The sequence below is a fragment of the Sapajus apella genome, unplaced genomic scaffold (genome assembly GCF_009761245.1).
Source record: "Sapajus apella isolate SASKATOON/1434 unplaced genomic scaffold, GSC_monkey_1.0 scaffold27, whole genome shotgun sequence".
NCBI classification, from domain to species: Eukaryota; Metazoa; Chordata; class Mammalia; order Primates; family Cebidae; genus Sapajus; species Sapajus apella.
Window position 1 is genome coordinate 19,105,536 of NW_022436967.1, and position 25,691 is coordinate 19,131,226.

At 36.0% G+C, this 25,691-nt stretch overlaps 2 long non-coding RNA genes across 2 annotated transcripts in view; one reads left to right on the forward strand and one right to left on the reverse strand.

Annotated features, from left to right (window-relative positions):
* Nucleotides 1-247: 247 nt before the first annotated feature.
* LOC116560878 overlaps nt 248-25,691 on the reverse strand; it is a 63,433-nt gene continuing 37,989 nt past the window's right edge. The window contains exons 2-3 of the long non-coding RNA XR_004273183.1: nt 2,475-2,609; nt 248-327 (exon numbers count right to left, since the gene is read on the reverse strand). This is a non-coding gene — a long non-coding RNA (uncharacterized LOC116560878). The remainder of the gene's footprint in view (nt 328-2,474; nt 2,610-25,691) is intronic.
* Nucleotides 5,048-9,976, forward strand: LOC116560879. The gene is made up of 2 exons (XR_004273184.1): nt 5,048-5,090; nt 9,905-9,976. It is a non-coding gene; the product is annotated as an uncharacterized LOC116560879 (long non-coding RNA).

Below are 25,691 nucleotides of genomic sequence, written 5' to 3' on the forward strand. Positions count from 1 at the left end.
AAATTAAGAGAAAAATTTTGGTTTGTCAAAACACTTTGTAATCTAGAAATCAAAATAATCATGTGGAGTATTTTTATAACCAAAAATTTACAATACAGTTCCTCCCTATTTTCTGAAGGACTAGATTAGCTCCCCCAGCAGTCACGTTATTCTCCCATACTTGTCTATTTTTGGTGTCTTCTATGTAGAAAATATGTTAACTTACTTTTCAGAGATAACATCCAGAGACAGTTAAAGAAGCAGAAAATTTCATAGTCAAAATCTTTACTGTCTGACATAGCTGAAACAATGTTTCTCTGAGTTGTCTTTTGGCCCCAAATAATATTTCTAGGAAAAAAACACAAGAGTATTGGGGTCATCAAAAGCAGAAGAGCTAACATGTCAGACTCCTACAGAGTTTTGCTATTTAAAGATAACCTAAACCCTATCCAACCATGTTTTCATGAAGGAGGTCCTTAACCTGAAGGCTGAAATAGCTGAGTGAATAATCTAAATGTCAGGTTCTTGAAATGTATTTTATTGATGAATTATATATATATAAAATACATTTTACTATTTTTTGTTTACATTCAGTACCTCTTTTGGAAAGAAATACACGTTATGCTTTCAATCTCAAATAGAGAAGACCAAATCAATCTTTCAGCTCTTGCTCTTACACTTGCCTTTTTCATGGTTCCATCTGCCTAGGCCTGGTCTGGAGTTCATCTGTATGATACTCTGAGGCTCACTCAAAATCATCATACCCTTTGGCACTGAGACCAATGGATGGGCACCTGGCCTAATCTGGGGAGTCGAAGGCAGGCTTCTCTTAGAAAAGGACATTTGAATAGCGATCTGAGTAGTAAGTCACAGATTTAAGAAGTAGAATGAGACTAGATAAGGAAGACTATTGCAGGTAGAAAGAACAGCCCGAAGGACACAAAAATAAGGAGGAAAGTAGCACAGAATGAACCCAGTTACAGGTGCCGAAGGCCACTGTGATGGGCTTTGTAGACCCCGTTAGTCAGAACTGGACATGGGGTAGGGAGGGAGAAGGATTATGAGAGGACTGCTAAATTTCTCACCGTCTATGAGAAGCAGACAAAAACATTTTTAACTTTGATTTCTGGATAACTATTATCTATTTGAAAAGATTTTTGAAAAAAATTAAAAGAAATCTTTTACACATTCTGAAATGTCAGTGAATTTATACGAGTGATAAGGAAATCAGTAAATATGGCAGTAAGAGAAATGTGTAATATGGCCAGGTAGCATAAGTATTAAAAGAGCAGGAGTATTGCCTGGAAATGGTAATAGTGAACACGAATAATGAGCCCATTCTAGGCCCCTACACATGTGAGGGGAGATGTAATAAACAACTTCAGGTAAGGTGAGACAGTAGTGATGACATTTGAAGACATGGTTGAAAAAGTAGAAGATTCTTATGACAATAGAAAATGAGTTATCCAAACGAGGGATTTTGAAGGAAAAGATGAACTAGATGAACAAATGAGAGGTAAAAAAATACAGAGAAAATATGATAATATTGTGTGTTTTCATGGAAATGGTTTCATAGAAATGGGGAAGGTAGTGATTAAAGTTGGGCTTTTCTTATAAAAATAACTATAGGAAGTATGGTAGAATTAGTCTACTATGCCCTCTCTAACTTCACTTTGTCACAGTTTTCCCACACACATGAACTTAGTTTCTATCTCCACACTCCAATGAAACTACTCTCTAAATTCACCAATGACTTCCATGCTACTCAGCCCAGTGGATAGACTTAACATCATCTAACCATCAGCAGCCTTAAGCATACTTGACCATGCTGACTTTCCTTTCCTGTGTCCCTGCTCTCAAGAATTCCCCACTGTTCCATGGCTACTATTTCTGTTTCCTTTATTGACTTTTCCTCTTACCCTACTCTGAGACTTCTTTATCTTTTTTCACCCTTTTTCTGGATAATATCAACCAATTTCATGAGTTTAAATACCATTGTAATGATCCCCAAATTTGTATTTCTAGCCCAGGCTTCCAGACTTTTCCTCTGAGTTTGAGTTACATTTATCCAACAGCTTACCTGACATCTCTATTTGCATGCCTAAAAAGCATTTCAAAATTAAATGATTCTCCAATTCCTTCCACTTCCATCCTGCTTCTACCATCACAATACTGTCAGTAAATAGAACAAATAATTAAAATGAAAAACTAGCAAGTATGAAAGGTACAGTCTGTGTCTCTTCTTGATTTTAATGAGAGAGATTTATTTTCTTTATTATAGTTATTAATGGCTTTTAGTTATTACTTTTCAGTATGAGTCAAATAAGATTAACATCTCACAATAGCACTGCTTAGTAACTTAGTAAACTAGAGCCACATTGAGCTTGCACCTTTTAGTTCGATTCTTGCTCCATTATGATTACTATGTTTTATTCTGTTTATCGTTATTCATCTTTTATGTGAAAGAAATCTTGTCCTTGTATAATTTCTCTCACATTTTTTTCTGGAGAATTATCCTTTATAGCAGCGATGTAGAGGGATGTGGCTCGTGGACTCCAGAGCCACACTGTCTGGATGCTCAGCCCACTTTCACATCTTTTCAGCCAAATAACTTGTCTCTGTTTCTTCATCTATGAAATGGTGGTGATACTGATATTAGCTACCTTGTGAAGATGATTTATTACACACAAAGCTCATAAAATGGTTTCTGACAAGTAAGTTGTCATAACTTATGTTTATTTATTACTCTTACTCAACCATACTGTTGTTTCTAATATGCCAGAGGAGGAAGAAGCCTATGCTATCACCCACTTCAGTTGTTTTCAACTAAATATTATTTTCATTATTAACATTATTTTTACCTTACTCTTATATCTACAGTTCCTGGGGGGAAAATTAACAAACTGATCTTTTTAAAAAGGCAGACTATGTTGAGAAACAACAAACCCATTAAATAAAACATCAGCCCATCTTTTATAAATCAAACCAATTACGTTTCAAAATAGTAAGACAATCAGGTAACTTGTTATAAATTTTCAGACCTCACTTTGAGTAAAATAATTCTTTAAGAAGTTATTTATTCCAACAACACAAATTGGGTCTAATAACGAAAAAAACAGAAAGTTACAAAATTGAATTGCATCACACTCCTCAGTTACAATATTCTTCTAATTTGAAAAAAAATGTTTTAAATAGTCTCTGAAAAAACTTAAAAAATTCCAAGTATATTCCAACATGAATTGATTAATCTCAAATCTAATTTCTAAAAATAAAAAAAGTTATTTAAATAATATAAAGTCAATCTCTGTACTTTATTTACTTTAACTTCATTTTTAAAGCCAAAAATTCTCAGGTTTTAAACATTGTATTCTTGTTAGAATTGGTCATCAGGTAAGTTTTAAAAATTCATATTAAACTCTACTAAAAACAGAAATTAAAAGGCAGCCTTGAAAACATAAACTTATCTTTTACCAAGTAAGGTCCAAGGAACATATTAAGCAATGCTAGGCTCAGGTGCCATTTTAAAATAGTTTTGGCACAACAATTGGAAAAATTGAGAGCTCAGAACGAACTGTGTCACACATAATGCCAGTAAGCTTTTATTTTGCCTAAGTGCATAGATGATAATCAGATGGATTGTTTTAATAAGAATTCTATAAAAGAAAACCATAATAGTTCTTCTAAGGTTTTATAAAATTTTGCTGGCTTTAAAAATGGCATGGAAGTGGTTCTTTGGATTATCTATCAATTATTACACTATGAAATATAAGTAATTTGAGTATGATGCCCTTCAACCTTGATAACTTTTCCTTCTTAAAATGCATGTAAAATAAAGTTAGTGCTTTCATCAGACATATGAGGAGTACCCAAAGCAAGTATAGTCTTATTGTAGGTTTTACGGAGTTTGCAATTCTGATAAAGACATAAATTTTTCTCACGAAGTCAATAATCAATTAGAAGAGAAGATCTGAAAATGTTTAAACCGAATATGGGCAGGGAACAGTGGCAAGCACCTGTATTCTTAGCTACTTCAAAGATGAGGTGGGAAGATCATTAGAGCCCAGGAGTTGGAGGTTTCAGGGAGCCATGATTGCAACACTGCATGCCAGCTTGGGTGACAGAGTGAGACCTTGTCTCAAAACTAAAATAAAGGAATAGGTGCCGTGGGGATACCATCAGTATTGTGGTTAAATTTCATATACTTTCTCATAGTCAAACACATTAAGATAATTAGTAGGCACCATTAAATGTAATAATCCTGGCCAAGATAATTTGCTTGTTGCTGTGAGAATATTCTACACTCATTAAAGTAATTAATTATTAAAATATATAAAAGGACAGATGAAGTTACCAGATATATTTTAATTTTAAATATTGAATTGTTGTAGTAATTATTCTCCTCACAGTAAAATAATGGAACAGGTCTTTACCTATCACCTTATGAAGTAAAGAAAAGAAAATTTCTTAAAGAGCAAATTTAACAAACACCACCAACTTCAGTGTCTCAAAAACTTCACTATAACTGCATGTTATAAAGACAGAAATTCACAAGCAAAACAAGAGAGGTGACAACAGTAACAAATTCTTGGAACCTGAAAAATACAATGAGAATGCTTCTTCCAAAATCTGCGGTAAATAAATATATACCATGGAATACTACTCAACAATTAAAATGAACAAACTACTGATACATGCAACAAAGATATGACATTGACAAATATGCTAATGAACAAAGCCATTTTAAAGATCTGCATGTTGTATGATTGTATGTATATCAAATTTCTATAAGAGACAAACTTATGGAGTCAGAAAACAGATCAATAGTTGTCTGATGCTGAGGGTAAAAGAAAAGATTGACTGCAAATGTGCAGAACTAACTTTTAAGAGAAAAGAAACAAATCAGAAAAGACTACATATGGTATGATTCCAACTATGTAACATAAAAAGCTAAAGCTATGGAGACAGTAAAAAGATCATTGGTTACCAGGGCCTCAAAGGATTGGAGATAGTTTGGCAATTTCCTATTTACAAACAAAAAGAGGGTCTGGGCGTGCTGGCTTATGCCCATAATCCCAGCACTTTGGGAGGCAACGGAGGGTAGATCACCTGAGGTCAGAAGTTTGAGACCAGCCTGACCAGCATGGTGAAACCTTGTCTCTACTAAAAATACAAAAATTAGCTGGGCATGGTGGCACGCACCTGCAATCCCAGCTACTCAGGAGGCTGAGGCAGGAGAATCTGTTGAACCTCAGAGGTGGAAGTTGTAGTGGGCAGAAATCACACCACTGCACTCCAGCCTGGGTGACAAAGCGAGACTCTGTCTCAAAAAAAAAGAGAGTTGGAGAAGGGATGAATAAGTGAAGCATGGAGATTTTTAGGATGCTAAAATTATTCTGCATTGAACTATTATGGTATTAATACATATATGACATCATGCATTTTTTAAAACTTATAAAACTGTACAATGGAAAGACTGAAACTTGATGTAAACCATGAGCTTCAGTTAAGAATAATATAGCAATTTTGTTCATGAATTATAACAAATATACCACACTAATGCAAGATATTAATAATAAGGGAAACTGTATACAGGATGGGGTGGGGGCAGGGTAAAGCAGGTATATAGAACTCCAGGCTACCACTCTGTCTACTATACCCTTACATTTTCTGTAAATCTAAAACTGTACAAAAAATAAATGCTTGGAATATTCTGAGTTTTAGTTTTTCAATAATAACTATTAAATAAAAGAATTTCAGATCTGTGAGGCATCCTTTCCCTTCTGGGCCCAAAGAATAAATATATACATTTCCCTCCTGCTACCATCAAATCTGTTTTCCTTTTCCTCACAGCAAATCTTCTTAAAAGAATTAACTATATTCAGTGTCTCCATCTCTTCCTCTCTATGCTATCTATACTGATTTTACATTTATTATTCTTGAAGAAGGCAATCAGTGACCTCCTTCCAATGGATGATTTTCAGTGCTGATATTTTACTTTATGCAGCATTTTTATATTTTTCTCAGGGCTTTCAGGGACAAATGAAATAGAATAGAATGTATAAATTTTAAATTTGTCTCTATAGCTTTTTAATATATGTATTCACCTCTGTGACAATCACCCTAATCAAGTGTTAGAACATTTTCATCGCACCAGAACATTCTGTTTTCCTTTTTCAACCTCCTTTTTCAAAAGTCTGACTTCTATTATCATTGCTTTGATTTATCTGTTCTAGAACTTTATATAAGTGGAGTAATAAAATATGTACCTTTTCATGTTTAGCTTTTTTCACTCAAAGCAGATATATTACTATGAGATGGATAACAAAAATAAACAGAAGCCTAGGATCCAGAGGTCCAAAAAAGCTGTCCAGCATAGACAGAGTCTTGAATGCTCATGCTCCATATCACACTGTAGCTGACGGTCCCCAAAAGCACTTTTCTCGGGCTTGCAGACCCTGGGCACCATTTGGCTTGCTGGCTGCAAGCATTGCAGACCATCCTATTCTAGGAGGATGATATGGTTTGGCTCTGTGTCCCCACACAAATCTCATTTTGTAGCTCCCATAATTCCTACATGTTGTAGGAGGGACCCTGTGGGAGATGACTGAATCATGGGGATGGGTCTTTCACATGCTGTTCTCATGATAGTGAATTGGTCTCATGAGATCTGGTGGTTTTAAAGATGGGAATTTCTCTGTACAAAATCTCTCTTTGCCTGCTGCCATCCATGTAAGATGTCACTTGCTCCTCCTTGCCTTCTGCCATGGTTGTGAGGCCTCCCCAGTCATGTGGAACTGTAAGTCCAATTAAGCCTCTTTCTTTTATAAATTGCCCAGTCTCATGTATATCTTTATCAGCAGTGTGAAAATGGACTGATACAGTAAATTGGTACCAGTAGAGTGGGGTGCTGCTGAAAAGACACCCAAAGATGTGGAAGCAACTTTGGAATTGGGTAACAGGTAAAGGTTGGAACAGTTTGTAGTGCTCAGAAGAAGAAAGAAAAATGTGGAAAAATTTGTAACTTCCTAGAGACTTGTTGAATGCATTTGACCAAAAGCCAGAAACAATATAAACATTAAGGTCCAGGCTGAGGTGGTCTCAGATGGAGATGAGGAACTTGTTGGGAACTGGAGCAAAGGTGACACTTGTTGTGTTGTAGCAAAGAGACTGGTGGCATTTTGCCCTTGCCCTAGAGACTTGTGGAACTTTGAAGTTGGGAGAGATGACTTAGGTTATCAGGCAGAGGAAAGTTCTAGGCAGCAAACTATTTAACAGGTGACTTGGGTATTGTGAAAGGCATTCAGTTTTATAAGGGAAGTAGAGCATAAAAGTTTGGAAAATTTGCAGTCTGACAATGTGATAGAAAAGAAAATCCCGTTTTCTGAGGAGAAATTCAAGCTGGCTGCAGGAATTTGCATAAGTAATAAGAAGAATGTTAATCCCCAAGAAAATGGTGAAAATGTCTCCAGGGCATGTCAGAGGTCTTCACTGAAGCCCATCCCAACACAGGCCTGGAGACCTAGGAGAAAATGGTTTCATGGAACGGGCCCAGAGTCCCCGTGCTGTGTGCAGCCTAGGGACTTGGTGCCCTGCATCCCAGCTGCTCCAGTCATGGCTGAAAAGGGCCAACGTAGAGCAGGGGTCATGGCCTCAGAGGGTCCAAGCCCCAAACCTTGGCAGCTTCCACATAGTGTTGGTCCTGCAACTGCACAGAAGTCAACAATTGAGGTTTGGGAACCTCTGCCTAGATTTCAGAGGATGTATGGAATGCCTGGATGCCCAGAAAGAAGTTTGCTGCAGGGGCAGGGCTCTCATGGAGAACCTTTGCTAGGGTAGTGCAGAAGGGAAATGTGTGGGATCAGTGCCCCACTGGAGCACCAACTAGTGGAGCTGTGAGAAAAAAGCCACTCTCTTCCAGATCCCAAAATGGTAGAACCACTGACAGCTTGCACCATGTGCTTGGAAAAGCCTCAGACACTTGCTGTCAACCTGTGAAAGCAGCCATGAGGGAGGCTGTACCCAGCAAAACCACAGGGGTGGAGCTGCCCAAGACCATAGGAACCCACCTCTTGTATCAGCGTGATCTGGATGTGAGACATGGAGTAAAAGGAGATCATTTTGGAGCTTTAAGATGTAACTGCCCCGCTGGATTTCTGACTCACATGGGTCCTGTAGCCCCTTTGTTGTGGCCAATTTCTCCCACTTGGAATAACTGTATTTACCCAATGCCTGTACCTCCATTGTATCTAGAAAGTAACTAATTTACTTTTGATTTTATGGGTTCATAGGAAAAAGGGACTTGCTTTGTCTTGGATGGGACTTTGGCCTGTGGACTTTTGACTTAATGCTGAAATAAGTTCAGACTTTGGGGGACTTTTGGGAAAGCATGATTGATTTTGAAATGTGAGATATGAGGTTTGGGAGAGGCCAGGGGTGAAATGATATGGTTTGGCTCTGTGTTCCCACACAAATCTCATTTTGTGGCTCCCATAATCCCCATGTGTTATGAGAGGGACCCAGTGGGAGATGATTGAATCACAGGGACATGTCTTTCCTGCACTGTTCTCATGATAGTAAATGGGTCTCATGAGATCTGATGGTTTTAAAAATGGGGGTTTCTCTGCACAAGCTCTCTCTTTGCCTGCTGCCATCCACAGAAGATGTGACTTGCTGCTTCTTGCCTCTGCCATGCTTGTAAGGTCTCCCCAGCCATGCAGAACTGTAAGTCCAATTAAACCTCTTTCTTTTGTAAATTGTCCAGTCTTGGGTATGTCTTTATCAGCAGCTTGAAAACGGACTAATACAGAGGAACAAAGACATCGGCTGGATTTTTTCCAGACATTTCATCCTTATCTTAGAATGTTGTGTTCTCAGTATATTCAGCAGAATCGCAAACAGGAGGAAGAACTGGGTCAAATAAGGGCACCCATGGACATATTCTCCTGCCCTTGCCAAGTTTAGTTTCAGGGTTCTCTGGCCTCATAGAGCTAGTTGGAAAGCACTTTCTCTTCCTGTATACTTTGAAAGACCTTGTACAGGATATCTTGCTTTTTCCTTTATTGTTTGGTAGACTTCATTAGTAAATCTATCTGGGCCCAGAGTTTTCTTTGTGGAAATGTTTTTAATTGTAGATGCAGCTTTATTAACAGGTATGGAACTTCTGTAGTGTCTATTTATTTTTGGATTAGTTTCAAATAATTGTATTTGTCAAGGAATATATATTTCTCCCAAGTTGTCAAACTTGTTGGAGTAACATTGTTTATACTATCCATTTATTCTTATTCTTTTTAATCTGTAGTCACATATCTCATTTTATTGCTGACACTGATAATTTACATTTTTTGCTTTTTCTTAACTGGTCTTGCTAGAGGATCACAACTTTGTATTAATCTTCTCAAAGAATTGACTTTTGGATTTGTTGTTATTTTTCTATTGTTCATCTGTTTTGTATTTCACTGATTTCTGTTCTTATCATTGGCATTTCTTCTTCTACAATCATGAAGTTTAATTTGCTCTTTTCTCTCTAGCTTTCTGAAGTGTAAGATTAAATTTTTTAAATAAAATTATTTTTGTTTCTAATATTTGCATGTAGTATTAAAATGTTTTCTCTTATCAAGGCTTTAGATGCCTTCCATAAATTTTAATATGTTGTATTTTCATCCTTGTTTGATCTAAAATATTTTAAAATTTCCCTTATGATATCTCCTATGTGTTATTTTAAAAGTTATTTCTTAATTTTCAAATATTTGGATATTTCCCAGTGATTATTTAAACTCTGATTTTTTAGTTTAATTTTATTTAAGTCAGAGAACATACTCTGTATGATTTCAATCCTTTGAAATATTTTGCAACTTAATTTATAGCCCAGTTTATGGCCTATTTTGGTGAGTGTTGAAAATGCATTTAAAAATCATGTGTATCAAAGGTCAGGAGATTCAGACAATTCTGGCCAACGTGGTGAAACCCCATCTTTACTAAAATACAAAAAAAAAAAAAATTAGCCAGGCTTGGTGGTGCAACTGTAATCCCAGCTACTTGGGAGGCTGAGGCAGAGGAATTGCTTGAACCAGGGAGGCAGAGGTTGCAGTGAGTCCAGATCGTGCCACTGCACTCCAGCCTGGTGATAGAACAAGACTCCACTGTCTCACAAAATATATAAATAAGTAAAAATAAAATAGGCTGGGTGCAGTGGCTCACGCCTGTAATCCCAGCACTTTGGGAGGCCAAGGCGGGCAGATCACCTGAGGTTGGGAGTTAGAGATCAGCCTGGCCAACATGGAGAAACCCTGTCTCTAGTAAAAAACACAAAATTAGCTGGGCATGGTGGCGGATGCCTGTAATCCCAGGTACTCAAGAGGCTGAGATAGGAAAATCTTGAACCCAGGAGGCAGAGGTTGCAGTGAGCCGAGAGCGTGCTATTGCACTCTAGCCTGGCCAACAAGAGTAAAAATCTGTCTCAAAAAATAATAATAATAAAATAAAATAACGTGTATACTGCAATTACTGAGTATGTTGTACCATCCATTTCAATTACATCAAGCTGCTTGATAGGTATTATTCAAATCCATCATATACTCATTGATATTTTTATATGCTTTATTTACAGATTTCTGAGAGAGGAGTGTTAAAATTTCCAGCTATGATTATGGATTTGTCTGTTCTCCCTTTTACTTCTGTTTGATTTTGTCTCAAGTATTTTGAATCTATGTTACTAGGGGCATTTGCATTTAGAATTATTATGTTTTCCTGATGAGTTGACCCTTGGGTTATTATGAAATGTTGTCTTTATTCCTGGTAATACTTATTGGCTTGAAGTCTACTTTATCTGACATTAATATAGCTACATTAATCTTTTTATTATAAGCTTCCCAATCCTTTTATTTCCGAACTCTTTGCATTCTTATGTTTAAAGACTAGATAATGTCAGGCTGGATTATAAAAGAACATTCAATTATAAACTGTTTTGTTGGGCCTTGTTTTTAAACTAAATCCAACATGATATTTTCTGTACTTTAAATGGAGTTTTAATTCTGTAAATATTTAATGTAATTACTGATATTGTTGAACTTGTGTTTTCCACCATGCTGTTCCCTTTGTCCCAACAATTTGGCAAAGAAACAATTTTTCTTTGCCAAATTGTTGGGACAAAGGGAAAACAGATCTCCAGGCTAACCTCAGAATCCAAGTGGCCATTGACATGTGATAATCCAGATAAATTTATCTAATTTTTGAATTCGGTTCCTTTAGGGTTATTTGATTCTACAACTCTTTGATGACTTAAAATACAAACATTGTATTAGTACATTCTCAAACCGTTATAAAGAACTGCCTAAGGCTAGGTAAGTTATAAGGGAAAGAGGTTTAATTGACTCACAGTTCCACAGGGCTGAGGAGGCCACAGGAAACTTACAATCATGGCAAAAGGGGAAGCAAACACATCCTTCTTCACATGGTGGGAGGAGAAAGAAGTGCAGAACAAAAGGGGGAAAAGCCCCTCATAAAACCACCAGATCTTGTGAGAACTCAGTATCATAAGAACAGTATGGTGGTAACCACCCCCATGATTCAATTATCTCCCAGCAGGTCCCTCCCATGACACATGAGGATTATGGGAACTAGAATGCAAAATGAAATTTGTGTAGGGACATAGCCAAACCATATCAAACATTATTTTTAGTTTATCCATAGCTACAAGGAAATCAATGGTCATTTCCACCTTCTGTAACCTAACCAGAAATGTAAAACAGTGGTGTCCCTGGTTACTCACTCATCTTTTTCCTTGGCATTCAAGATGTTATAATATCCAAATTTCCCTTCTCTCTTACTGTGAACTCCTTTTCTTCCTTTTTTAGAAATGCTGGCATTCCTCAAAACTCTTTCCTCTGTCCTATTCTTTCTCATTACATTTTCTCTCTCAGGATGATCTTACCCAATCTCTTCCATATGTTAGTGATCCCAAAATCTTTTCTTGCCTAAGCCCAAGGGACCACATAAAAGCTTTAAGCCTTTTGAAATCTAAAATAGCTTTCAAGATTAAAGACTTTAAAAACAAAGAACAAATGACTTCAGTTTCTAAAGAAAAGGGCAGGATTTGAAGGCAGAAGTGTTTATTTTAAAAGAAAAAAAAGCACACTAATTGACAACCATATGTTTAAAAATTTCAGTATAATTTGCAGCCTACGGAAGAACTTACAAATTTTATACAGATTCTTTCATCATAGATGATTTACAAATACAATTTTCTTTCAAGAGAGGATCATAGTTTTATAGATGAAAAAGTGAAGCCTTATAGTAGTTAAGCTGGCTTCATAAATAGCTTTCAAAAATCACAATCAAAAATTATAATTGGCTAATGAAACTATAAATGTTATGACAATACTTAGATTGATCATTGTGTTACGCTCCAATTTACTAGTTTCTTAGAAAAAACAAATATTATTAATATAAAGTAATATTATTTTGTTAGACTAGAAACATACTTGTTATTAGAACTGTCATTATGTTTAGATCCTAATATACACTCATGTTTAGTGTTATATGAAAGGAACTTTCACAATCTCTTACTGTCATCTGTGGAGCTCAAATCAACTCTGCAATAAAGTTCCCATTCATCAAATAAATAGTCTCTCTTATAGATTAAAATCACTGAACATTCAAAAATCTTTTATATGTGGTATAAATGCCTTATACATATTGCAGATGAATTATTAAAAACAGAACACATGCCCACCCCAGCTTTTTAAAGAGTGATATTTCACAAGTTTGCCTGGTGAAAATACCAAAGCTAGATCACCCATAATCTCATATTAAAAGCCATCCAAATAAGCATAACATCCAAGTCAAAAAGTGTCCTGTTATGCAAACAAAGCTTCCATACAACTTTCCTAGACTCTCCTTCCAAATAGAATCAGAAATTCTGGAGCTACTACTCCATAGTTGTTTTTGTTTCCTCATTATGACACAAAATTACTTAAATCTCAATATGGCTAAAATACGAGTTCTGAATCCTACAATACCTGAACCTAAACATTTTTTGGTTGTTGTTTTGAGACAGGGTCTCACTTTGTCACCCATGCTGGGGTGTAGTGGTGCAATCTCAGCTCACTGCAACTTCAGCCTCCTGAGTTTAAGTAATCTTCTCACCTCAGCACCCCAAGTAACTTGGATTATAGGTGTACACCACCATATCCTGCTAATTTTTTGTATGTTTCATAGAAATGTTTTGCCCTGTTGCCAAGGCTGGTCTGGAACTCCTGAGCTCAAGTAATCAGCCTGCCTTGGCCCTCCAAAGTGCTGGGATTGCAGGTGTGAGCTACCACTCCTAGCCTGACCTTGAACTTTTTAAACCATAACACTTATAATCCCTGAAAATTTCAAAATAACCACTGCATTTTAATTTTTTAAATTTTTGTTCTTTTTTAACTCTTATTTTAGAATCTGGGGTACATGTGCAGGTTTTTAACTAAGGTATATTGCTTGATGCTGAGATTTGGAGTATGAATGAATCTGTTACCCAGGTAGTAAGTATAGTACCCAACAGGTATTTTTTTCAATCCCTCTTCCTATTCACTCCTTTATACTTCCCAGTGTGTATTGTTCCCATCTTTGTGTCTTCAGGTACCCAATGTTTAGCTTCCTTATAAGTGAGAACATGTATTTGGTTTTCTGTTTCTGCATTAGTTCACTTAGGATAATGGCCTCCAGCTGCATCCATGTTGCTGCAAAGACATAATTTATTCTTTTTAGAGCTGTGTAGTATTCCATGGTGCAAATGTAGCATATTTTCTTTATCCAATTCACTGTTGATGGGCACCTAGGTTTATTCCATGTTTCTGCTATTGTGACTAGTGATTCACATATCTTAAATTAACTTTAAAATACATCAACTTTGATGTGTGATACTATGTATGCATTATTTAGTTATACCCTTAAAATATATCAACATTGATATGTGATACTATGTATGTATTATTTAGTTATACCCTTAAGTTATACCTTTAATTGATAATTCACTTTCCAGGGATGATCTCCTGGCATATATCAGAAAGTCCACATTTCAGAGAAATGTACTACAAGGACTTCAGCTATCTTTATATCTCATCAGTGTTAGATTTCTGCTGATTAAAATAATGCATATAGGCTGAGTGTGGCAGCTCATACCTTTACTCTCAGCACTTTGGGAGGCTGAGGTGGGTGAATCATGAGGTCAGGAGTTCAAGACCAGCCTGACAAACATGGTGAAACCCTGTCTCTACTAAAAATACAAAAATTAGCCCGGCATGGTGGCACACATCTGTAATCTCAGCTACTCAGGAGGCTGAGGCAGGAGAATTGCTTGAACCCGGGAGGTGGAGATTCAGTGAGCCAAGAGCATGCCACTGCCCTCCAGCCTGAGCAAGAGAGTGAGACTCTGTCTCAAAAAAAATGCCTATAAGAAATGAGGCTTCATTTGTGAAATTAATGCTTGTATGAAAGCATAATGAATATTAAAAATAGGTTCTTATTGGTAACAGTAGTGGTATCCGATGATATATGAAGGTTGTCTAAAGATTTAGAGATACCTCCCATCCTTGCATGAAAGCATCTTTGGACACAAAGTTTGAAGCTTAAATCTTACTTGCATTGGAGTCCAGACACTGAAGTGGAGAATTCTGTTTTCCTGATGCCAGATATAGTATTAGCCAAATCTTGCCTCCAGATTATTGTTACAATTGTTTCAAGTAAACCTTTTAAGCAAGGTGATCTTCAGGGCACTTGGAAAGATGGAGAGTGGGGATGTTATCAAATTTTCAGAAGAAATTGGGCATACAGTTTTGTTCACATTTGGTAAACTGTGTTTGTTTAATAATTTGGTTTGAGATTTGAATTTATTATAAACTAGTAACAATGTTGTGGAGAAATATACAAACTGTATCTCCCTCAAAACTTTTTGCAGCTATCAATATTTTCTAAAGGAACCTTAAGGATTGCACTGTCTTAAGTCAGTTTGCATCAATGTTTGTCCATAAGCTCAGAGCCCCATCCAGAATTCCTGCAATGGACACCATCCTGGGACTCATTTCTTAAACATCTTCTAAGAATTAGTGTATGGAGAGGCTCTAGCAATGAAGCATCTCTTATGAAGGCGTAAAAGCTTTTAATAATTAAGGCAGCAGGAGCATATTGAGTAAGAATTCCAGGGGACTCCACAGGCTTTATTATTCACATAAACTATGACTACAGATGTTACAAATATGGGAGAGACTAGAGAAAGAAGGGCAGATCCGCACTCACCAGAGCTTTGCAATAAAGGCTGTTTGGATTCCATGAATGACCAAACTTAAGGACAGAATACTTGTATTGAAACACTTTCCCTTATATAATAGATAATTCATGCCTTAGAGAAATTTAATAACTTATTAAAAGAAACCACCTGTTGCTTTTTTTTAGAAATAAGCAGATTTTTCCTTAAGTCATTCAGCTTTCAGAAATCCACATTATGGTGCTTAGTCACATACATTTTCATAGCATTTACTCATAGAAAGCCACTGACACACAACCTACAGCCAGTGTTCTGCTTCCTCATACAGTGCCTGAACATTTTCCTCCAAGTTCTCAGTGTCATCCTGCCTCTGTATGGTAATTTCCCTCTGGTCCTCCTCCTTCTTAAGCCTTTTCTAAACTTGTCTTTGAGCAACTGATTGATGATGACTAGTAGCAGCAGAAGAATAGAGCTGAATAAAAGAAAAACAAGACTTTTATTCAAGTACTAGAACCAAAAAACTTTCCAATTACAATATGTCATTGTCTATAAAGAGCACAATATTTAAGGCAATTTTTTAAAAGTTTCCACATTGTTTTTGGTTGAAAACAAAAGAAATGAATTCAAATTACCTTAGGCTTCAAAAAAAGTTACTTGGGAGGATCCTCAGTATCTAACTGCATCACAGGTAAAGCTTACTAATCAAGCTTCAAGAAAAAAATAGAAGGGGCCTTAGTAGAAAGTGTTCATGGACTCTCCGTCTGAGTCACACTGCCATAAGTCACTTGGTTTTAACTGCCTTTTTTCCTCCTATGTACCAACTCAAAATTCAAATTTCTGAGATAAAGAATTATCTTGGCATTGCTGAAATTGTTTTTCCACTCCTATCATCTGAGGATGAGGCATGTTTTGTGCTGGTCAGACATACTGAAGAGTATGCAGGGGAAGAGATAACATTTCTGTAGATGAATAAAATGAAATGTATCTGCAAAGTGAAAAAAGAAAAAGCATGAATTTACTGTGTACCATCTAGTCAATTATTGAAAAAATTTGATTAAAGAAAAAGAACTACTCTGTTGACATTTCAAGTCCTTGATTATAAACATTCTATAGCATTTGAAGCTAATATGGAGAGATATTTGCCATAATGAATTTAAGATAAAACTGATTTATGTGTGCTTTTGAATCTCAAAAGGTACAAGTCAAATCTTTAAATTTATTTTTAAACAGCGAGGAATGATGAAAGAAATGAAAAAGTCAATGTAACCAAGAATTTTTCATGCATTTTAAAAACAGATACTGAGTTTTACAATGTCTCTTGAGGAAATGCTATAATGTTGATGAAATGGCAGTTCAGGACAGCTACTTCAATTCTACAAATAGTTGTTGAGTATTTCTAGTTCATGCAAGCCACTATAGCCACACACAAATAAGTGAAATCTGTCCCTTTCCGTAAGGAGCTTAAACCATAATAAGGAAGATAAGCTGAAATTTCTGATAACTATAATATCAGGCAATAAGACAAAAACCATAGAAAGTTATAAATAAAATGGCATATATTATACAAAAAAGAAGGAACAGATTATAAGTAATTAAAAGGATCCAGAAAGAATTTAGAAATGAGCAGAATTTGAAAAAAAGCGTTTAACAAGTAAAGTCAATACTTTCTGATTACCTACACTTTTTCAGAAGTCTTGCATCTACCATCTCCTTTAATTTTCAACACCATTCTTTGGAGTAAATATTATTGTCCCACATTCTTACACAAACTGAGGCAAACCCTAATTCAATAACTTGCCCAATTTCACCCAGTTGACAAGTGATCCAGTTCTGCCTGATTGTGTACTCCCCACTGGTTCTTGGAGATATGCTCTTGTAACATATGATGGTGGAAAGACTCTGCTTTCAAATAAATATTCAACAAAAATAACCTTGTCTTGGGTTTACTATAAGGAGATTTACAAAAGAGTGAGCAAGAACAATAAGTAGATATGTTTTTGTCCTTTATTAAAATAAATTAAATTGGAAGAACTTCTAGTTAAATAGGGTAGAGTAAAAAAGTACTCTCTTACTCCATTTGGGTTGCCATAACAAAATACCTGGGTAGCTTATAAACAAAAGAAGTTTATTTTTCCCTCTTCTGGAGCCTGCAAAGTCCAAGATCAAGGTATCAGCTGACTCAGTGTCTAACGTGAGCCTGTTTCCTTCATAGATAGATGCCTTCTCACTGCAACATAGTATGGCAGGGGCAAACAGGCTCTTTTAGGTCTCCTTTTTTTCATAATAAGGAATGCATAAGCATCCCTTTTCTTTACAGCCTCATCAACATCTGTTATTTTTTGACTTTTTAATAATAGACATTCTGACTGATGTGAGATGGTATCTCACTGTGATTTTGATTTGCGTCTCTCTGATGATTAGTGATGTGGAGCATTTTTCATATGTTTGGTGGCCACTTGGGTGTCTTCTTTTCAGAAGTGTCTGTTCGTGTCTTTTGCCACTTTTTAAAGGGCTCATTTGTTTTTCACCTGTTGATTCTTTTAAGTTCCTTATAGGTTCCGGATATTAGACCTTTGTCAGGTGTATAGTTTGAAAGATTTTCTCCTAATCCATAGATTGTCTGTTTACATGGCTGTATGGAAGCACCTGGTTTAATTAGGTCCCACTTAGCAATCTTTGTTTTTGTTGCAATTGCTTTCGAGAACGTGTTTATAGATTCTTTGCCAAGGCTGATGTCCAGGAAAGTATTTTCTAGGTTTTCTTCTAGGACTTTTTTCTTCTAGCATTGTTTTAGGTCTTTACATTTAAGTCTTTAATCCACCTTGAGCTAATTTTTCTATATGGTGATATGTAAGAGTCAAGTTTCATTTTTTTGCATATGGATAGCTAATTATTCCAGCACCATTTATTGAATAGTAAGTCCTTTCCCTGTTACTTATTTTTTCAACTTTGTCAAGGATCAGATTATTGTAAGTGTATGGCTTTATTTCTGGGTTCTTTATTCTGTTCCATTGGTCCATATGTTTGTTTTTGTACTATTACCATGCTGTTTTATTATATTAACTGTGACTTTGTGGTATACTTTAAAGTTGTGTAATGTGATACCTCCCTCTAAGAGAACTAATTCTATGTATGAAAAAATCACCTCTAAAAGGACCCTACCTTTTCATACCATCGTCTTAGAGGTTAGGGCTTCAACATACATTTTGAGAGACACAGACATTCAGAACATAGCAAGCACCTCTCTATTACTATCTTGACCCAAAATCCCCCAAAAGAGTTTTTTAAATAAGGGAGGAATTTCTGATTCTTGTATTGACAATGTAATATCCTACCAGAAAGCTCTTCCTATGTAAAATAACTGTAAAATCCAGACATACTGCAAAAGGCAATTTCCTGAAGACACTAGAGAATGAATAGTAGGCACCCTCTTGTGCTATGTGTACACTTGAGAAAGGAGAGAAAAGGAGTTGTACAAAGAATATTTCTGTTTTCATGGCTTTTAGCCTGAGGCTAGCTAGCATAGCACACTAAAGGTAGGTGTCAGTGAAAATATCATAGTATTTCTGGCTCAGGGAACAAGAAAACTGAAGTTAGATAAAACATGGATGCTATAAAAAGTGGGAAATATTTGAAAGAAAAAAGCCCATTGAACAGAGGATCTCCAAATGCCATCTATTCACATCTTTCACTGGCCCTTTATCTCAGTCAATTCTGTACTGCTGTAGAAATCCTGCTCCCTCAAGCCCTTCTTGTAGTGGCATAATACATTAGGTCATGAGGCAGAACCCTCATGACCTAAACATCTCCCACTGGGCCCTGTCTCCCAACACTGTTCCACTGGGGATAAAGTTTTCAATACATGATTTTTGGAGGACACATTCAGATAGTATCGTAACACCTCTGGACCATGCATATGTGGCATAGATTCAAAGCAGATTAGCAAAAATAAAAAAATATAACTGATGCTGGAGCTTCCACTTAAGAAACAGAGTTTACATTTCAATACCAGCCAAGATACTAGCCCAATAAAACAAAGGAAACAGCAATTATTGGAGAAAAATAGCAAAATCCCCACAACTTAATAGTTACAGTGTTCAGAATATAATTCAAAATTTCTTAACATATAAAAAAATGGAAGACTTTTCAACCAAAAAGAAAATCAAACAAACTCAATCCTAAGATGAAAGAGATCTTGGAACTAGCAGGCAATGACTTTTTAAAACAAGTCTTATAATTATTCTAAACAAAGTAAAATAAAATATGCTCATGATGAGTAATGAGATATAAAATCTTAGTAGTCACAAAAAGTAAAATGAACAAAATGGAAATTTTGTAAATGAAATATACAATATCAGAACTAAAAGTTTCAGAGGATAGACTGAATGACCCAAATCCAGAAGAAAGAAATAACAGAGGAAAGAATAAACAAACAATACAAATTAATAATTATTATCCATTATATGTTAGAGAGAAAAGATGTGGTCAAAACAGAACAGAGACTGAGGACCATTAAATATCAAATGATATAACAGACATATAATTATAACATATATGTAATCCAACATATATGTATCCCAAAGGGAAAGCAGCAAATGAAACAGAAAAAATATTTTCATAAATAGAGGCTAAAAATGTCCCAAATTTGGTAAAACAAAAGAAATGTACAGATACAAGGTGCTAAGTTAACATCAAACAAAATAAACACAAGGAAACCAGTGCTTAACTTTCTTATAAATGCCTAACATGTATTAATTACTTAATACATACAAAATCTTCAAAAGGTGGGTAGTCTTACTTCATGTTTAGTTAGAAAACTGATACACACAAACAGACATACACACACAAGTGGTTATATACTTGCACAAGATAATCAATAGTCAATCTGTAATTTGAACCCAGCAGTTTGACTCGAGGCCATGCTTTTACCACTCTACCATGTAGCCTTGCAGATATACTGAACCAATATTGTAAACTCTTGAAAAAGAAACTGAAATTATGAAACAGAAAAATATTTAATTATATAGAGGCAAAAATGGAGATGTCATGTCCAAGGAAAAACTGATGAATATTTACCCACTGATCTACATCTTGGGAAGTTAGTAAATTTCATGCATAAAATATTACAGATACCCAAACTAAAAAGGCAAGTCATAAGCAAGTTAGAAAACATTATACTGGCCTCAAGCTGTGTTACAACTGAGAATAGAATATATATGAACCTATTAAAAAAAAAAAAGAAAAAACTGCCTGATGAAATCCAGCCAGCTAAATACAATTAAAAACTTGAGTACTCAGAAGGAAACAGTTCATAGTAAAAAGGACTTCCTGAGTTCTGACATTTTAATACTTCTCTTGGAATATAGAACTAAGGCTGAAAATTGAATATTATGGCCACAAAATGAAAATAAGTTCATAAGTCCAGATGATGTTGAAATATTGATATCAAAACCAGTAATAAATATTTAGAAGCAGATGAGAGAGAAGATGAGGGTTATTGTAGGTGTGTGCCTCAATTATCTAATGCTGTGTAAAAAAATATTGCAAAACTTAGTGGCATAAAGCAACAGTTTTTATCTCACACAAGCCAGCTCTATTCAGTAAGGGAAGAAATATAAGAATGCAAGAAAGTGAGAATCACTGGAGGCCATCCTGGCAGCTGTCTACACTGTGTGTTCATTCATTTCCTCATCTTTCCTAGTGATATGGTTTGGTTGTAGTCCCATCCAAATCTCATCTTGAATTGTAGCTCCCATAATTCCCATATGTTGTGAAAGGGACCTGGTAGGAGATAATTGAGTCATGGTGGTGGTTTCCCCCATACTGTTCTCATGGTAGTGAATAAGTCTTATGAGATCTGATCATTTTATAAGGGCAAACCCCTTTTGCCTGGCTCTCTCATTCTCTCTTTTCTATGTAAGACATGCCTTGTACCTTCCTCCATGATTGTGAGGCCTCCCCAGCCATGTGGAAATGTGAATCCATTAAACCTCTTTTTCTTATGAATTGCCCAGTTTTAGGTATGACTTTATCAGCAGCATGAAAACAGACTAATACAATAAATTGGTACCAGTAGAGTGGAGCACTGCTGAAAAGATACCCCAAAACGTGAAAGCGACTTTAGAACTGGGTAGCAGGCAAATGTTGGAACAGTCTGGAGAGCTCAGAAGAAGACAGGAAAATGTGGGGAAGTTTGGAACTTCTTAGAGACTTGTCGAATGGTTTTGACCAAAATGCTAATAATGATATGCACAGTGAAATCCAGGCCAGGTGGTCTCAGATGGAGAAACTTGTTGAGAACTGGGGCAAAGGTAACTCTTGTTATGTTTTAGCAAAGATACTGGTGGCATTTGGTCCCTGCTCCAGAGATTTGTGGAACTTCAAACTTGAGAAAGATGATTTAGGTTATCTGGCAGAAGAAATTTCTAAGTAGCAAAGAATTCAAGAGGTGACTTGGGTGCTGTTAAAAGCATTCAGTTTTAAAAGGGAAAAAAGCATAAAAGTTTGGAAAATTTACAGCCTGACATTGCGATAGAAAAGAAAACCTCATTTTCTGAGAAGAAATTCAAGCAAGCTGCAGAAATTTGCATAAGTAACAAGGAGCCAAATGTCAATCCCCAAGACAATGGGGAAAATATCTCTAGGGCACATCAGAGAATTTTGCAGCAGCCCCTCTCATCATAGGAGAAAAAAATGGTTTTGTGGGCCAGGCCCAGGGTGCCCTGCATCCCAACCACTCCAGCTGTGGCTGAAAGGGATCAATGTAGAGCTTTTATCATGGCTTCAGAGGGTACAAGCCCCAAGCCTCAGCAGCTTCCACATAATGTTGAGCCCGAGAGTGCACAGAAGTCAAGAATTGGGGTTTGGGAACCTCTGCCTATATTTCAGATGATGTACGAAAACACCTGGATGTCCAGTCAGAAATTTGCTGCAAGGGTGAGGCCCTCATGGAGAACCTCTGCTAGGGCAGTGTGGAAGGGAAATGTGGGGTGAAGCCCACACAGAGTCCCCAGTGGGGTGCTGCCTAGTGGAACAGTGAGAAGACGGCCACCATCCCCTAGACACCAGAATGGTAAATCCACCTAAAGCTTGTACTGTGTGTCTGGAAAAGCCACAAACATTCAATGCCAGCCCATGAAATCAGAAAGGGAGGCTATATCCTGAAAAGCCACAGGACTGGAGCTGCCCAAGACCATAGGAACCCACCTCTTGCATAAGCATGACCTTGATGCAAGACATGGAGTCAAAGGGGATCATTTTAGAGTTTTAAAATTTGACTACCTTGCTGGATTTCAGACTTGCATGGGGCCTGTAGCCCCTTTGTTTTGGCCAATGTCTCCCATTTGTAACTGCTGTATTTACCCAATGTCTTTACCCCATTGTATCTAGAAAGTAACTAACTTGCTTTTGATTTTATAGGCTCCCAGGTGGAAGAGACTTGCCTTATCTCAGATGAAACTTTGGACTGTGGACTTTAAAGTTAATGCTAAAATGAGTTATTACTTCTGGGCCTTGTTGGGAAGGCAAGGTTGGTTTTGAAATGTGAGGACATGAGATCTTGGAGGCGCCAGGGGTGGAATGATACGGTTTGGCTGTGTCCTGACCCAAATCTCATCTAGAATTGTAGCTCCTATAATTCCCTCCTGTTGTGGGAGGGAATCGGTGGGAGATAATTGAATCATGGGGTTAGTTTCCTCCATACTATTCTCATGGTAGTGAATACGTCTCACAAGATCTGATGGCCCCTTTCACCTGGCTTTCTCTTGTCTGCTGCCATACAACACATGCCTGTCACCTTGTACCATGATTGTGAGGCCTCCCTAGCTATGTAGAACTGTAAGTCCATTAAACCTCTTTTTCTCATAAACTGCCCAGTTTGCGGTATGTCTTTGTCAGCAGCATGAAAATGGACTAATACACATAGCAGATAATTTACTAATATTGTACAAAGTTGACACATGGTGTTACCTTATTTAATAACTCCAGATTCAGAATAGTTTTTAAATAAGAAACTATGGAAGATGTTTATTTTAAAGTGGCTTTAATTCATTTTGGTAACTAAGTTAGAAACTTTTCTATCATTTATCAGTAGTCTGTACCAGAATTATTCAGTACCATAACACATTCACTCAGGAGTGTTCATGGCTCATATGGAATGATTCCATATTTAATCATAGGCCTTCTCTATGGAAAGTAACTTTATTTTATTCTGGAAAGAAAATTCAAAATTTAATTTCTCATTTTAGCATCAGTAGGAGGAATACTGAATAGAAATAGCCTTTTATACATTTTTAAAATATATTTTATAAACTTCAGGATTAAGAAAATTTATAAATTGATAGAAACTGTACAGAAATAATATAAAAACTGATAATTCTAGGCAAAAGTAAAGGAAAAGTCACCTTTTTGCAATATGGAAAAATTATTTGGTGTGACTTTTCTAAAAAAATTTTGTGTTCATTTTAATTTTATTCTTTTTAAAATTTTCATTTTCATTTTAGATTCAGGGGATACATGTGCAGGTTTGTTCCATGGTTATATTGCATGGTGTTGAAGTTTGAGCTTCTGTTGATTCTGTCACCCTGGGAGTGAACATAGTGGCCAATAAGGGGGTTTGCAGCCCTTGCCCCACTCCCTCCACCCATTCTTTTGGAGCCCCCAGTGACTATGTTCCCCTCTTTATGTCTGTTTGAACTCAAGGTTTACCTCCTACTTATAAGTGAGAACATGTGATATTTGGTTTTCTGCTTCTGAGTTAGTTCTCTTAGGATAATGGTCTCCAGCTGAGTCCCTGTTGCTGCAAAGGACATAATTTCATTCTTTTTTATGGCTGTGTAGTATTCCATGGTGTATATGTACCATATTTTCTTTACCCATTTCACCGCTGATAGGTACCTAGGTTGATTCCATGTCTCTGCTATTGTGAATACTGCTGCAATGAGCATATGTATGGATGTGTCTTTTTGGTAGAGTGATTTACTTTCCTTTGAGTATACACCTAGTAATGGGATTATTTGACCCTCTGTTTTTATTCTACCAACCTATCTCATTTCCCATTATTTTTCAACAGACCTCTTCATTCTTTAAGATCAGAATCTTTCTGTTGGAAATATGCCTGCCTCCCTCTCCTCATGTGAACTTTACACATACTGTGCTTTGTTCCTGAAGGACTCATCACTGTGTTAGTTAAATCCCCAGCTTCTACTTGAATTCAAATATTTATGGTCTCTGATCTACAAAACTTAAAGGTGATATCATATAATCTAATACTAAAATATATTCTGTCTTTTATCAGTCATTGTTTTTTCATTGGGATTACTCTCTTCTCCCTAAATAGATTGCAAACTTTTTGGTGTCAGAAAATGTGTTTTATTATTTCCTATTGCCCATTGCCATGCATTCTGGTGTACACTTAATAGCCATAATATAGTTTCTTTGTTACTACCTAAAATGAAAAAAGCCAATGATATGAAAAATGCCAATGATACGTTGAGTTCAAAATGGATATTTTTAGCTGAATGTTATAACAGAAATATAATGGTATCATATAATAAAATGTAGCAATGAATGCTGAATGTATAAATGTAATGTTATTTTGGGCTAGTTACCACCATCAGTCATTCTGTTTTTGTTTACAACAATAAATAAGATGTGTTGAAAGGTATCTTTACTATTGTTAATAATATCCATCCTATTTATTGACAGACTATTATATATCAAGGTTTTTCACACTTAATGTGTATTCATTTTCTTAGTCTTACTGCAGAAAGAAAAATTTTGAGTAGAAGAAAAATTTAGCCCTTTTGTGACTAAAGGAAAAGAATGGTAATATTTTTGAAAAGTATAACTTGGATGTTAGAAGAATCTGAGTTTAAACTCTGGCTTCTTCCCTTACTAGTTAAGTGACATTAATATTTCTGATTCTCATTTTTTTTTACATGGAGATTAGTAAAACCAAATTCACAGTGTTGTTGCAAAGAAAGCACTTAATACAGACTCTGGCATGCAGTAGATGCTCAATAAAAGATAGTTTCTTTCAGCACATTCTAAACCAGTGTGTTCCTATGAAACTTTAAATGGTGAGTCCTTCTCATTCTCGGGTGAAGGAAGCTTTCTACAGATGATATGTGATTACATTCCTACTCCCCAATACCAAGACTGCTTTAAAAATATGAAAGGGAAGTATTTATTTGTCAGAGTATGCTTACATGTAATGCTCACCAAAAAGAATCTGGATCTTAGATATTGGTTCCAGATATTAATCCCAGCATAAAATAAAGAATGAGTACTTTCAGTGTTCAGATTCTATTATTCTAATTATTTCATACAATATTCAATGAGATCAAAATTAGAAGATAATATACTTATGATTATTAAGTCAAAAACAATCAGACTGCAATATGTAAAATATTTTTAAATAAAATTTTATTTATTGTAAGTAGTTTAAAGTAAAAATAATTTTTTAAAATAT